Raw genomic sequence first — 10,704 nt, forward strand, 5'->3', positions numbered from 1 at the left:
TTTGTCCGCTGACAAGTTTGACGGTGTTACTAATAAGCAAGACAACATGCAGTGAGGTGTTGACCATGGTTTCACCTCATCCCTTAAGGCAAGGTTTGCTTAACTCCAGTGCAATTAAAGAAACGGGTTGCATTTATTTAATGACTTCAAGTTCCAACCATGATTAACTTAAATCGGTGCCTGAAAAAATTCAGTATGCTTGACCTGTAAGTTAGAACTGCAAGACTAACAAAGTGTTCATACCGAAAAAAAGTTCAGAGTTCTACAGTGCTAAATCTATTTTAGATCTCACTATATCATTATTGTTTCCTTTCAATCTCCTCAGAAGGAAAGCTATGGGATTTATGCATGGTAGGATAAACATAACTATACAAGGAAAATGTACGAGAAAGTCAAGGAGATTAACCCTTCACTATGTCATTTTAAAGTTACATGAAGATGGAAGCTGGTAATTCTTCTGTAGTTCTGATAAGTCTAAGGCCTCTCCACCTAGTGGCTTGCTGAAAATGTCATCATAGCATTACCATTGAGAATTACCCTTTGACATAAATTTTTTTTTGTGTTATCTTTTTTTTCTTTGTGACAAAACAAAAGGTCATACAAAGTGAAACCCTAAAGACAAGACCTTATAAACAGTTAATGCATTTAAATATTTAATAGGGTAAATTTATAAATGAATGAACCAAATAGCCCAAATTGTTGATGCATTTAGTTTTTATGATTCTGATGCAAAAACTCATAAACTCATTTCAGTTAGCAACAGACTGTCCAGGCAATTGTTTCATCAATGCAAGATGATTATGGCCAGGGCAGAACCACCATAGAAGATAAATATAAAAGATGTTATCCCATTCTTCAGCCACTATCTTTGATTTCATGACAGTTTCAAAACCTAAGCCATTTCTATGCAGTTCCCTTGCAACACATAACGTTGCTCAAGTATGCTCTTGCAAAATCAGCTTCAATCCCCTGTCAAAACAGACTCTAAATATAGATCAATTTATAAATAAATAAATCATTTCGATACCAGAACCTCTACCAAATCTTATAGCATGATAAAATTCATCCACATTGTTCTTAATATATATAGTGAACTTAGTTCCTAGAACCTAAGCTACTAGGCAGTAATGGTGGGGTAATTTTCTTTTCCATCTAGTTTAAGTGGATTCATGAATTTTAAATTAATTAAGCTCCATTAGTAATTCTAGACAACATTACTCAAACTTGGGAGTGAATGTTGAAAAAGAGTATGTATTCGACATGAGTAAGTTCAATGGTTGGACCTCCATACCCATGTTTGTCAGATTTGTCGGACATGGATACTAAAAGGAAAATGAAGAGTGGGAGCAACATATTTATAGTAATTTAGTTGTAGTTTCATATTATTTTAATCAATTAGCTATATTATAAAACAAATTTCATTTCTAAGTATGATTTTGTATTTCTGTCATTAGGTCCTTTAGCATTTTGAACGGATCAATTGTCTATGAACAATCCACAATTTGGATGGTGCAATCCAATATGAAATTTGTAGGTTGAGTGCAAATTGTTGTGGAACATGCCACTCTTGAAGCATTATACATAGCCTCTGTTGTAGGCTTAGAAGATTGGACTACAGTTGGTTTATATTTTGGTTTTATTTACTATTGTTACTGGACATATTTTTACTAGACTTCTTTTTGTTCCTGTAAATCCTGTATTTAACAGATCCCATTTTCTTACCATGTTATTACCGTTATGAGGGAAGAGAGAGCTGACAGCACAAAAAAGGAAAATGGGTATAGTGCAAATCTAGTGTAAATCATGGAATTGAATTATCTTTTCTATCTCTTAAAAAATTCTGTGTTATTCTTCTCTAAACTTCTTCTTTGAGAGACTTTCTTGTAATGTATCCAAGACAGGTTGCATCATTTGGTATTAGAGCCACAACCTGGCAACAATGGCAGATGGAATTTCTACGCGACTCCAGAAAGAGGTTCAACAAATACAACAAGATGTTTCTAAGCTCCAAGTGGAGATGCAGCGGTTAGATTCCAAGATTGATCAGTTAGATTCCAAGATGGATATACAGTTTACTGAAATGTGATTAGAACTCAAATAGTTTCTAGAGACTATGGCTTCTAGGGAAAAAAACTCAGTGTCAAGTGGACTTGAGGGTGACCAAGCTTCAGTGAGTGGACCGGAGAAAAGGCCAGGAAAGGAAATAGCCTCCAATAAAGTGGATAAGTCTCCTGCAACTGAGGTGCCTTTAAACAATCCACTGGTTACAGCCCAAAACAGGTACATTATTTCTGATTCATCTAGAATCTTTAAATGAGATTGTCCTAAGTTTAATGGTGAGGACTTTAGGGGCTGGTTTATGAAACTAGAACAGTATTTTGAAGCTGAGAAGGTACCTGAAAGTAGCAAGGTGAGACTAGTAACGTTGAGCTTGGAAGGAAAAGCTTTACAGTGGCATCAATACTATACTAGGTCTCAATGGGATTTGAAAAATTGAGCTGGGCAGGGTATATTCAAGATATGAAAGACAGGTTGGTACCTAAGGAGTATGAGGATCCTATGGCTGAACTAGTAGAACTCAAACAACCTTCCTCTGTTGAACAATTTTATGAAGATTTTATTGGTATTCTTAACTTGCTGCAACTATCTGATTCCTAAGCCCTGAGTATTTTTACCAGTAACTTAAAACCAGATATATCCCAGACTATTAGATTGTTTGGACCCACAACCTTACATCAAGCCTTACATTTATCCAAACAGATTGAGACTAACATCCACCCCAACTTAAAAAGAACCACTGTAGTTCCTAAATCATCTTTTCCATCTTCATACCATTCTACCAGTATTGTCTCTACTAAAAACAGTACCTCACCTCTCTTGTTGCCAACTCCAGAAGCTCCACGTAACTCCGATTTAGTCAACACTGACAACTTCAAAACTCCAAACCAACATACCAATCGATCCAATTTCCTTAATAGTAGCACTAATAACTCCAAGACCATTAGTAAAAGGCCTACTCCAGCTGAAATGAATGAAAGGAGAAAAAAGGGGCTTTGCTATTGGTGCGGAACCAAATATTCAATTAGTCACAAATGTATGAAATCACAGCTATTCAACTTCTCATTGAAGGGTGAGAAGAGGACTATGAGGCAGAAGAATTCTCAGATTGCACAGATAACCCTGAAGTGTTGACTGAAAATGACAATGGGGAACAACCTGTTTTGTCTTTGCACGATATACAAGGTACATCGGGATTTCAGACCATGATGATAGATGGGGTACTTAAGAATCATAAATTGGTGATGCTAGTTGACTCTGGTGATACTCACAATTTCATAGACATCTCAGTAGTTAAAGCATTGGGAATATCTACTAGACAGAACCATCAAGTGGCAGTAACCATAGCAAATGGTGAAAAGGTGCAAACTGCAGGTTTATGTCAAAAGCTGCAATGGTCTTTCTTTGGGTCTGTCTTCACAGCTGATTTCATGGTTTTAGCCTTGAAAGGATGTGACATTGTTCTTGGAGTATAGTGATTGAAAACCTTAGGGCCTATGTATGGGATTTTCCTTCTTTGACCATGCAATTTCCTTATCAAGGTAGCTGGAGGAAACTACAGGGTATACAACCTGGTATGCTAGATTTAGCCAATGAAAAAAAGACTATTAAGCTGCTGCAACCATTGACTATCGGTCAGAAGGCTCATCCTTGTTGTTTATTACTCGCTACTAGCAACCAAATTCAGTTAAATGTTATCACTAAGATATCAGGTAACCAATCCTTTGATAGTGTTGTTTTTGAGCAAGAGTTAAAGGAATGTGCTGATTTGTTTGAGACTCCTCGAGGACTACCTCGCTACAGATCTCATGATCATAAATTCCCTTTTAAAGATGAGAGTCAACTAGTTAGGATTAAACCCTATAGATAGCTTGCCATACAAAAAGATGAGATTGACAAAAAGATCAAAGAGACGCTGGATTCGGGGATCATCAGGCACAGTTACAGCTCCTTTGCTTCTCCAATTGTGATGGTAAAAAAGAATGGATCATGGAGGCTCTGTGTTGATTATAGGCAATTTAACCAGCTCACTATTAAAGACAAGTTTCCTATTCCACTGGTGGAAGAGTTACTTGATGAGTTGCATGGTGCAAAAATTTTTTCTAAACTTGATTTAAGGTCTGGTTATCATCAAATTAGAATGCATCAGGCGACATTTACAAAACTGTCTTTAGAACTCATGATGGCCATTATGAATTTCTAGTTATGCCATTTGGCCTTACAAATGCACCATCAACCTTTCAAAGTCTTATGAACTGTCTTTTTAAATCTTACTTGAGGAAATTTGTATTATTATTCTTTGATGACATTCTCATATATTCCACTGATATTTGCAGCCGTTTAGAACATATGAGAATGATTTTTGAGATTCTGGGAACTAACAAATTATTCCTCGAAAAGAATAAGTGTCTTTAGTGCTACAGAAGTTGAATATCTGGGGCATGTTATTTCTGACAAAGGAGTTGAAATGAGCAAAGAAAAAGTTCTGAGTATCTTGAATTGGCCTCAACCTCAAAATGTCAAAGAATTGAGGGGATTCCTTGGACTCACAGGGTACTACAGAAGGTTTATTAAAGGGTACGGGTTGCTAGCTAAACCATTGACAGATTTACTTACGAAGGATGCTTTCAAGTGGGATGAATCAACAAGTGAATCTTTCACAAAGTTGCAGATTGCTATGACCACAGCTCCAGTTTTAGCCCTTCTTGATTTCGGCAAGGTGTTCATGGTTGAGACCAATACCTCTAGCTTGGGAGTAGGTGCTGTACTGACTCAAGATGGAAGGTCTATTGCATATTTCAGCAAAGCATTATCAACTAAGCATCAGATTCTCTCTGTGTATGAGAAGGAAATGATGGCAGTGATTATGGCAGTTAAGAAGTGAAACGCACACTTATCTGGTAAACATTTTGTTATCAAAACAGATCATCAGAGTTTAAGGTTTCCACTCACTAAGCAAGCAACAACTCTGGCACAGCAGGTCTGGATAGCAAAGATGATGGGGTATGATTATGAAGTGGTTTATAGAAAAGGCACATTTAATACCGTGGCTGATGCTTTATCAAGAAGACCTGAGTTTAAGTCAACTCAATTAATGGCAATTTTTGCTATGAACACTAATTTATTGAATAAAATTCAGGATTCCTGGAAGCAGGATTCAAGATTGCAAAAGTTGATTGGAGAACTGCAATCTAAAGCATCCACCAGCTCTCAATATACTTGGAATGGAGGCCAATTGAGGAGAAAAGCCAAATTGGTTGTGGGACTAGCACCAGCTTTGAGACATGAACTTTTGCAGTATTATCATAGCAGTCCAACTAGTGGGCATTCGGGGGTTCATGTTGCTATGAATAGAATTGGCAGTATTGTGTACTGGAAAGGTCTCAAAAAAGATGAAAGGAGGTTCGTTCAACAATGTATTGTATGTCAACAGTGCAAATATGATAACTCAGCATCACCAAGACTTCTCCAACCACTTCCTATACCTGACCGAATTTGGTATGACATTCCTATGGATTTTATTGAAGGTCTATCTAAATCACAGGGCAAGGATACTATACTGGTGGTGGTAGACAGGTTGAGCAAATATGCTCATTTGGTGGCGCTTTCTCATCCCTCCACTGCTTTGTCAGTAGCTCAAGCGTTTATGGACAATATATTCATGCTTAATTCCACTGTCTCAGATAGGGATAAAATTTTTATAAGCAGATTTTGGCAAGAGTTATTCAAAATACATAGAACTTCTGTCAACATGTCTACAGCTCATCATCCACAAACGGATGGGCAGACAGAGGTAGTTAATAGGTGCTTAGAGACATACTTACGATGTAGGTGGCTGCCATTAGCAGAATGGTGGAATAATACCAACCATCACTCTGCTATAAACACCTCTCCTTATGAGGCAGTCTATGGACAACCCCCTCCATTGCATTTGCCTTACCTGGCAGGAGATTCCTTGGTGGAAACGGTGGACAGAAGCTTACAAGCTAGAGAAGCTGCCAGATGAAGTTTTATTTATCCAAAGCACATACAAGTATGAAAAACATGGCTGAAAAAAAGAGGAGTGACAGGGAGTTTACAGTAGGAGATCTTGTATATGTCAAGTTATAACCTTATAGACAGCAGATAGTGAAGAATCGAAGTTACAACAAGCTTGCTGCCAAATTCTTTGGACCTTACAAGATCTTGGAAAAGGTAGGTCAAGTGGATTATAGACTGCAATTACCCGTTGGTTCCAAAATCCATCCTACATTTCATATGTCTCAGTTGAAAAAACATGTTGGCAGTTCCATGGTCCAATCTAATTTACCTATTGTTGGAGAAGATCGAACAATGGTGAAAGACCTACCAAGATCCTAGATAGGAGAATGGTCAAGAAGGGTAACAGGACTATCACGGAAGTTCTGGTGGAGTGGTCTAATTCCTTCCCAGAAAATGCCACTTGGGAAAGCTTGTTCGAGTTGCAGCAGAAGTATCCTGCCTTAGATCCTTGAGGACTAAGGATCTTTTTGATGGAGAGGGTATTGTTGCAGGCTCAGATGATTGGACTACAGTTGGTTTATATTTTGGTTTTATTTACTATTATTACTGGACTTATTTTTACTAAACTTCTTTTATTCCTATAAGCCTGTATTTAACAGAGCCCATTTTCTTACTATGTTATTACTGTTATGACGGAGGAGAGAACTGACAACACAAAAAACGATAATGGATATTGTGCAAATCTGGTGCAAATCATGGAATGGAATTATCTTTTTCTCTCTCCTAAAAAATTCTGTGTTCTTCTTCTCAAAACTTCTTCTTTGAGAGACTTTCTTGTTCTGTATCAAGACAGGCTGCATCAGCCTCACGTAAATCATAAATAAGTTGTTCTTGTTTTTAAGAATAATTAAGAAGCCTTAGCACCAAAAACTATATAGATGACTAAATAACCACACAAATAACATCAGAAAAATCTTGATATATGATGAAATACCTCTAGTTTTGTTCCAGCTATTTCTTCTGGAAGCCAAAGACATTGGTTAAGATCAAGGGTTACAACTACAACTCTATCCTATCCATTGCAAGTAAACTAAATAAGAAACAGGAGAAAAAAATAATGTTAGAGAGTATGCAAACAACAATCAACAAGGCATTACTTTCTCTAAAACTTCTGCAGCTCAGATTTTATTAAAAACAAGGGGCAGAACTTTGACAATAGGGGATTAAAACTGATAAAAGAACATAGAAGAGCCTAACACGTCTTTGTTGCAAAATCATAATTTCAAACACAGAATTTTTTTTCCTGACATAAACCATCAGAGAATTGAATTACACACAAATGAAGCTATAAAAAAGAAAATTAACTAGCACAAATATATCCACAAGGAGATCTGCTCAATGTCTGCAAGATCACTAATATGGTGACTTGGAATATCTCAGCTACTAGGATTATATGAACTAGCTAAAGAGACAAGTTACTGTTTACAGAAGATTCAACATTATCCCGAACTCATCTGTTTTTATTTAAAAGATTTAAATGCCAAGGTAATAATCCTCTTCCATTTTTTTCCCTCATAACCCTTTCATATCTGCAGGGACACCAGTTGAACTGTAGGATATTGGCAAATGAGAACTATCCCTTTCTGCATGGTTCTTGTATTTTCTCCATGTTGCTACTTTCTTTTTCTTTCTGAAAAATCATATTTTTGCGAATTATGCCTAGAGTTCAATTTGATTTGGTTCCAAAAACACAAATTTAAAACATTGTCTTTATTAGTAGCTGTCCAGTAATGACAAAAAAGACATCAAATATCCTAACATAATATATTGAGTTTAAAGGCATTTCTCATGCCTCGAATTTGCAGTACACATCATTATAACAGAGATTCTCCTGAGAGGAACCTATGACACCTTACATCTTGTTATAAGCCCAAAACAGATCAAAATAATTGCACTAATATGCCAACATGACATTTAAAGCATTGTAAGTAGTATCCAAAAAAAAAAGAAGGCAAACAAACCTTACATGCGGCAAACAAATCATTTGCAGGGCTTGACAACAGTGGCAATGGAAGCGTAGCATTAATGCAAGAAAGTCCCTTAAAGCCCTCCTGCTTCCCAGCAATTCTTTCCTTCAGTGCTTCAAATTCACGTTCCGCCAACTATCTTTTATGATCCTAATACTTGAAACGGACAAAATACCATCAACATCATCTTAAAAGGAGAAGAGACAGAAAAATTAAAATCATTCACGAAACATTTGTCTTCCTTTTTAATCACAACTTAAGCAGCTTCAATTCCGGAGGACCTCTGTTAATCACAAATTTGAAATGGCATTGACGCAATAAAAAAAACTCTATCTTTCTGCTATTAACGAGATAACGAGAAACTCCCTTTTGAGTAACATCAAAATCTACAATCCTTGAAAGCTTTCATAACTTCTAAAATGCCCTAAAACAAATTACTATCAAATCATTAATTAAACAATTCACTTTCTTGCGTTGACCCTTTTGTATGCCTCTCCAGTGAAAAACAAAAGACACCCAATAATTCTTTTTTCCTTTTTATGAAAAAGAAAGAAAGAAAGAAAGTCTCACTTGGATGCCATAGGAGGAGGCCTGGAAGTCATAGAAGGAGCGAACACGGAGACAAGCAGCTGCCCAAAGCTCGTCCTCCGATGCCGTTTCAGCAGCAATGAGCGAAGACTTATCAATAGGAATGGACTGTTGTTGATGGTGACCGGTGTTAACAACCACAGAAGATTGGTGCTAGGAAGAGAATGAAATGGAAAAACAATAGAGAAATAAAAGAAGCCGGAGGTAACCAGATGAGTTTCGGGTTTCAAGTTTCTTCTTTTTTTTTTTTGGATTTCCTTTGCTAACTTTGGTGTGACATAATAAGATATAAGAACAAAAATTTTATGGATTATGGCAAAGGTTTGATGGAGTCGCTCAGGTTCTTTTTCTTTTAAAATCTTGGTCCCTTGCATGGTTGGCGCCACCATTTCCAATTCATCTGGAAATTTTGAGGATATCCTCAGGATTGGGCTCCGAGTTAAAGTTTAAAGCTGAGCTCAGCCTGATGGCCCTGACCTAAGATCATGACCCATTTCCAAGGACATAAATGGGTCAAACCTATAAGGCTCCGCATATCACATGGCTTGATACTGAACCTATGACCCTTTTTTCAGTTTCAGTCACTCCCTGTTGAGCGGAGTCAAGCACGACCCAGCATTTTAGTACTGTCCATAAGGTGGCAACTTTCAAGCCCAGCTTTCTTTTGTTTAAAGTTTCAAACCTGCCCAAAAATTATAGAATACGTGTCCAAAGTCCAAATCTACTTGAACAAAAAAGAGGGTGAGCTTGCAGGCCTAGTGTCATCGTCCTCTCTAAAAATAAAAACCCATACTATGTAATTCCCTGCTGCCAAAACAGAATGTACATATTCTTTGGGCCATAACGCTATTATTGTTCAGCCAACACTGATTACATCAATGCCTCTCAATTTGTGTCCAAACACTGTCTCGTGAGCCTCCTTTGTGTGAACTCTTCTTTCTTTTCAGTGTTTACCTGCCCGCTGAGCCTCTCCTCTATACTTGGTCAGTGCTTCTCTCCTCTCCATTGATAAATATAGTCTAAGCGGAATGGTTTTTTACAGTTTTATAACTTGGCACTGTAATCATATATATAGCCTACTGCAAAAACTGGTTTCTATCTTTGAAAGGCAATAATGAAAAAAAAAAAAAGCAATGCTGAATAGTGTGGGTAATCCTCAACGTGGGAAAAACATGCAAAGCCAACAGGGCAAATAGGCAATAAATATGAGGAGTTAACACTCCCACCTACCCTCCCACCCTCACTGGGGAAAAAAATTAAAGTTGTATACTGCAGGCGGTTACACGGACCACAACAACAGATGCTTGAAGTATTACCCCTTACGACGGTGCAAATCTTGAAATTGAGAGAGAAAAGGGCAAGACTATGAAATAGAGAAAGGTCAGAGAGCTTTAATTTGTAAGATGGAATAAAGCTAACGCTCACACATGCGGGGGCAGGAGAGGGGTACCCCGAGGCCCCAGCAGCTGTGTGCCTAGCATTTTTATGGGGTAGATAGCTTAGCAGCTACTAGTATTATGCTTTCAATCTTTGCTTTCTTACGTAGGCGATTTTACTCGATGGAGAAGAGACACAAACAACAACGTCAATATAAAACAAGTATCAGAGATGGAGAGAGAGAGAGAGAGATAACTTGACCATGTATTGTCACATCATAAAGTTTGTGATGATTACAAAGAGTAAATGGCAGAAAAAATGACCACTCTCTTTTCTCTTGGAGTGTTCAAAATTCCATCGCCATCTGTTTTGAGAAGAAGTGCAGGGCACTTTGTTTAGGAGGAGCGTGGAGCCTGAAGTTTCCTTCTTACAGTATAGTATGTTACCCTGGAATAATGGCTCCTTCCTATCACCAAGATTTGAAGCAAAGACGGGCCAATAAACCCTAGTTCCTATTCTAACTCATGATGAACATGAGGGTTCCATGGAAAATACAATGGCAAGAAACTGGAGAATTATTATCTAATCTGCCTGTCATCATCCTCTAATCGCAAAGCTGTTTTATGTGTATTTATCACCAAATAAAAATCAACGCCAAAAGATCTTCTTTGCC

At 37.4% G+C, this 10,704-nt stretch overlaps 1 long non-coding RNA gene across 2 annotated transcripts; it reads right to left on the reverse strand.

Moving 5' to 3' along the window:
- Positions 1 to 7,319: 7,319 nt before the first annotated feature.
- Positions 7,320 to 10,210, reverse strand: LOC111286865 (uncharacterized). Of its 2 annotated transcripts, none has more exons than XR_016342923.1 (3): positions 8,637 to 10,210; positions 8,061 to 8,216; positions 7,320 to 7,729 (listed from the first exon to the last, which is right to left on the reverse strand). It is a non-coding gene; the product is annotated as an uncharacterized LOC111286865 (long non-coding RNA). The 2 variants fall into 2 exon arrangements; XR_002689879.2 differs by having other exon boundaries at positions 8,061 to 8,222.
- Between the last annotated feature and the right edge of the window lie 494 nt (positions 10,211 to 10,704).

Source organism: Durio zibethinus, chromosome 6, assembly GCF_047325235.1.
Source record: "Durio zibethinus cultivar Kanyao isolate XHJ-2024 chromosome 6, ASM4732523v1, whole genome shotgun sequence".
NCBI lineage: Eukaryota > Viridiplantae > Streptophyta > Magnoliopsida > Malvales > Malvaceae > Durio > Durio zibethinus.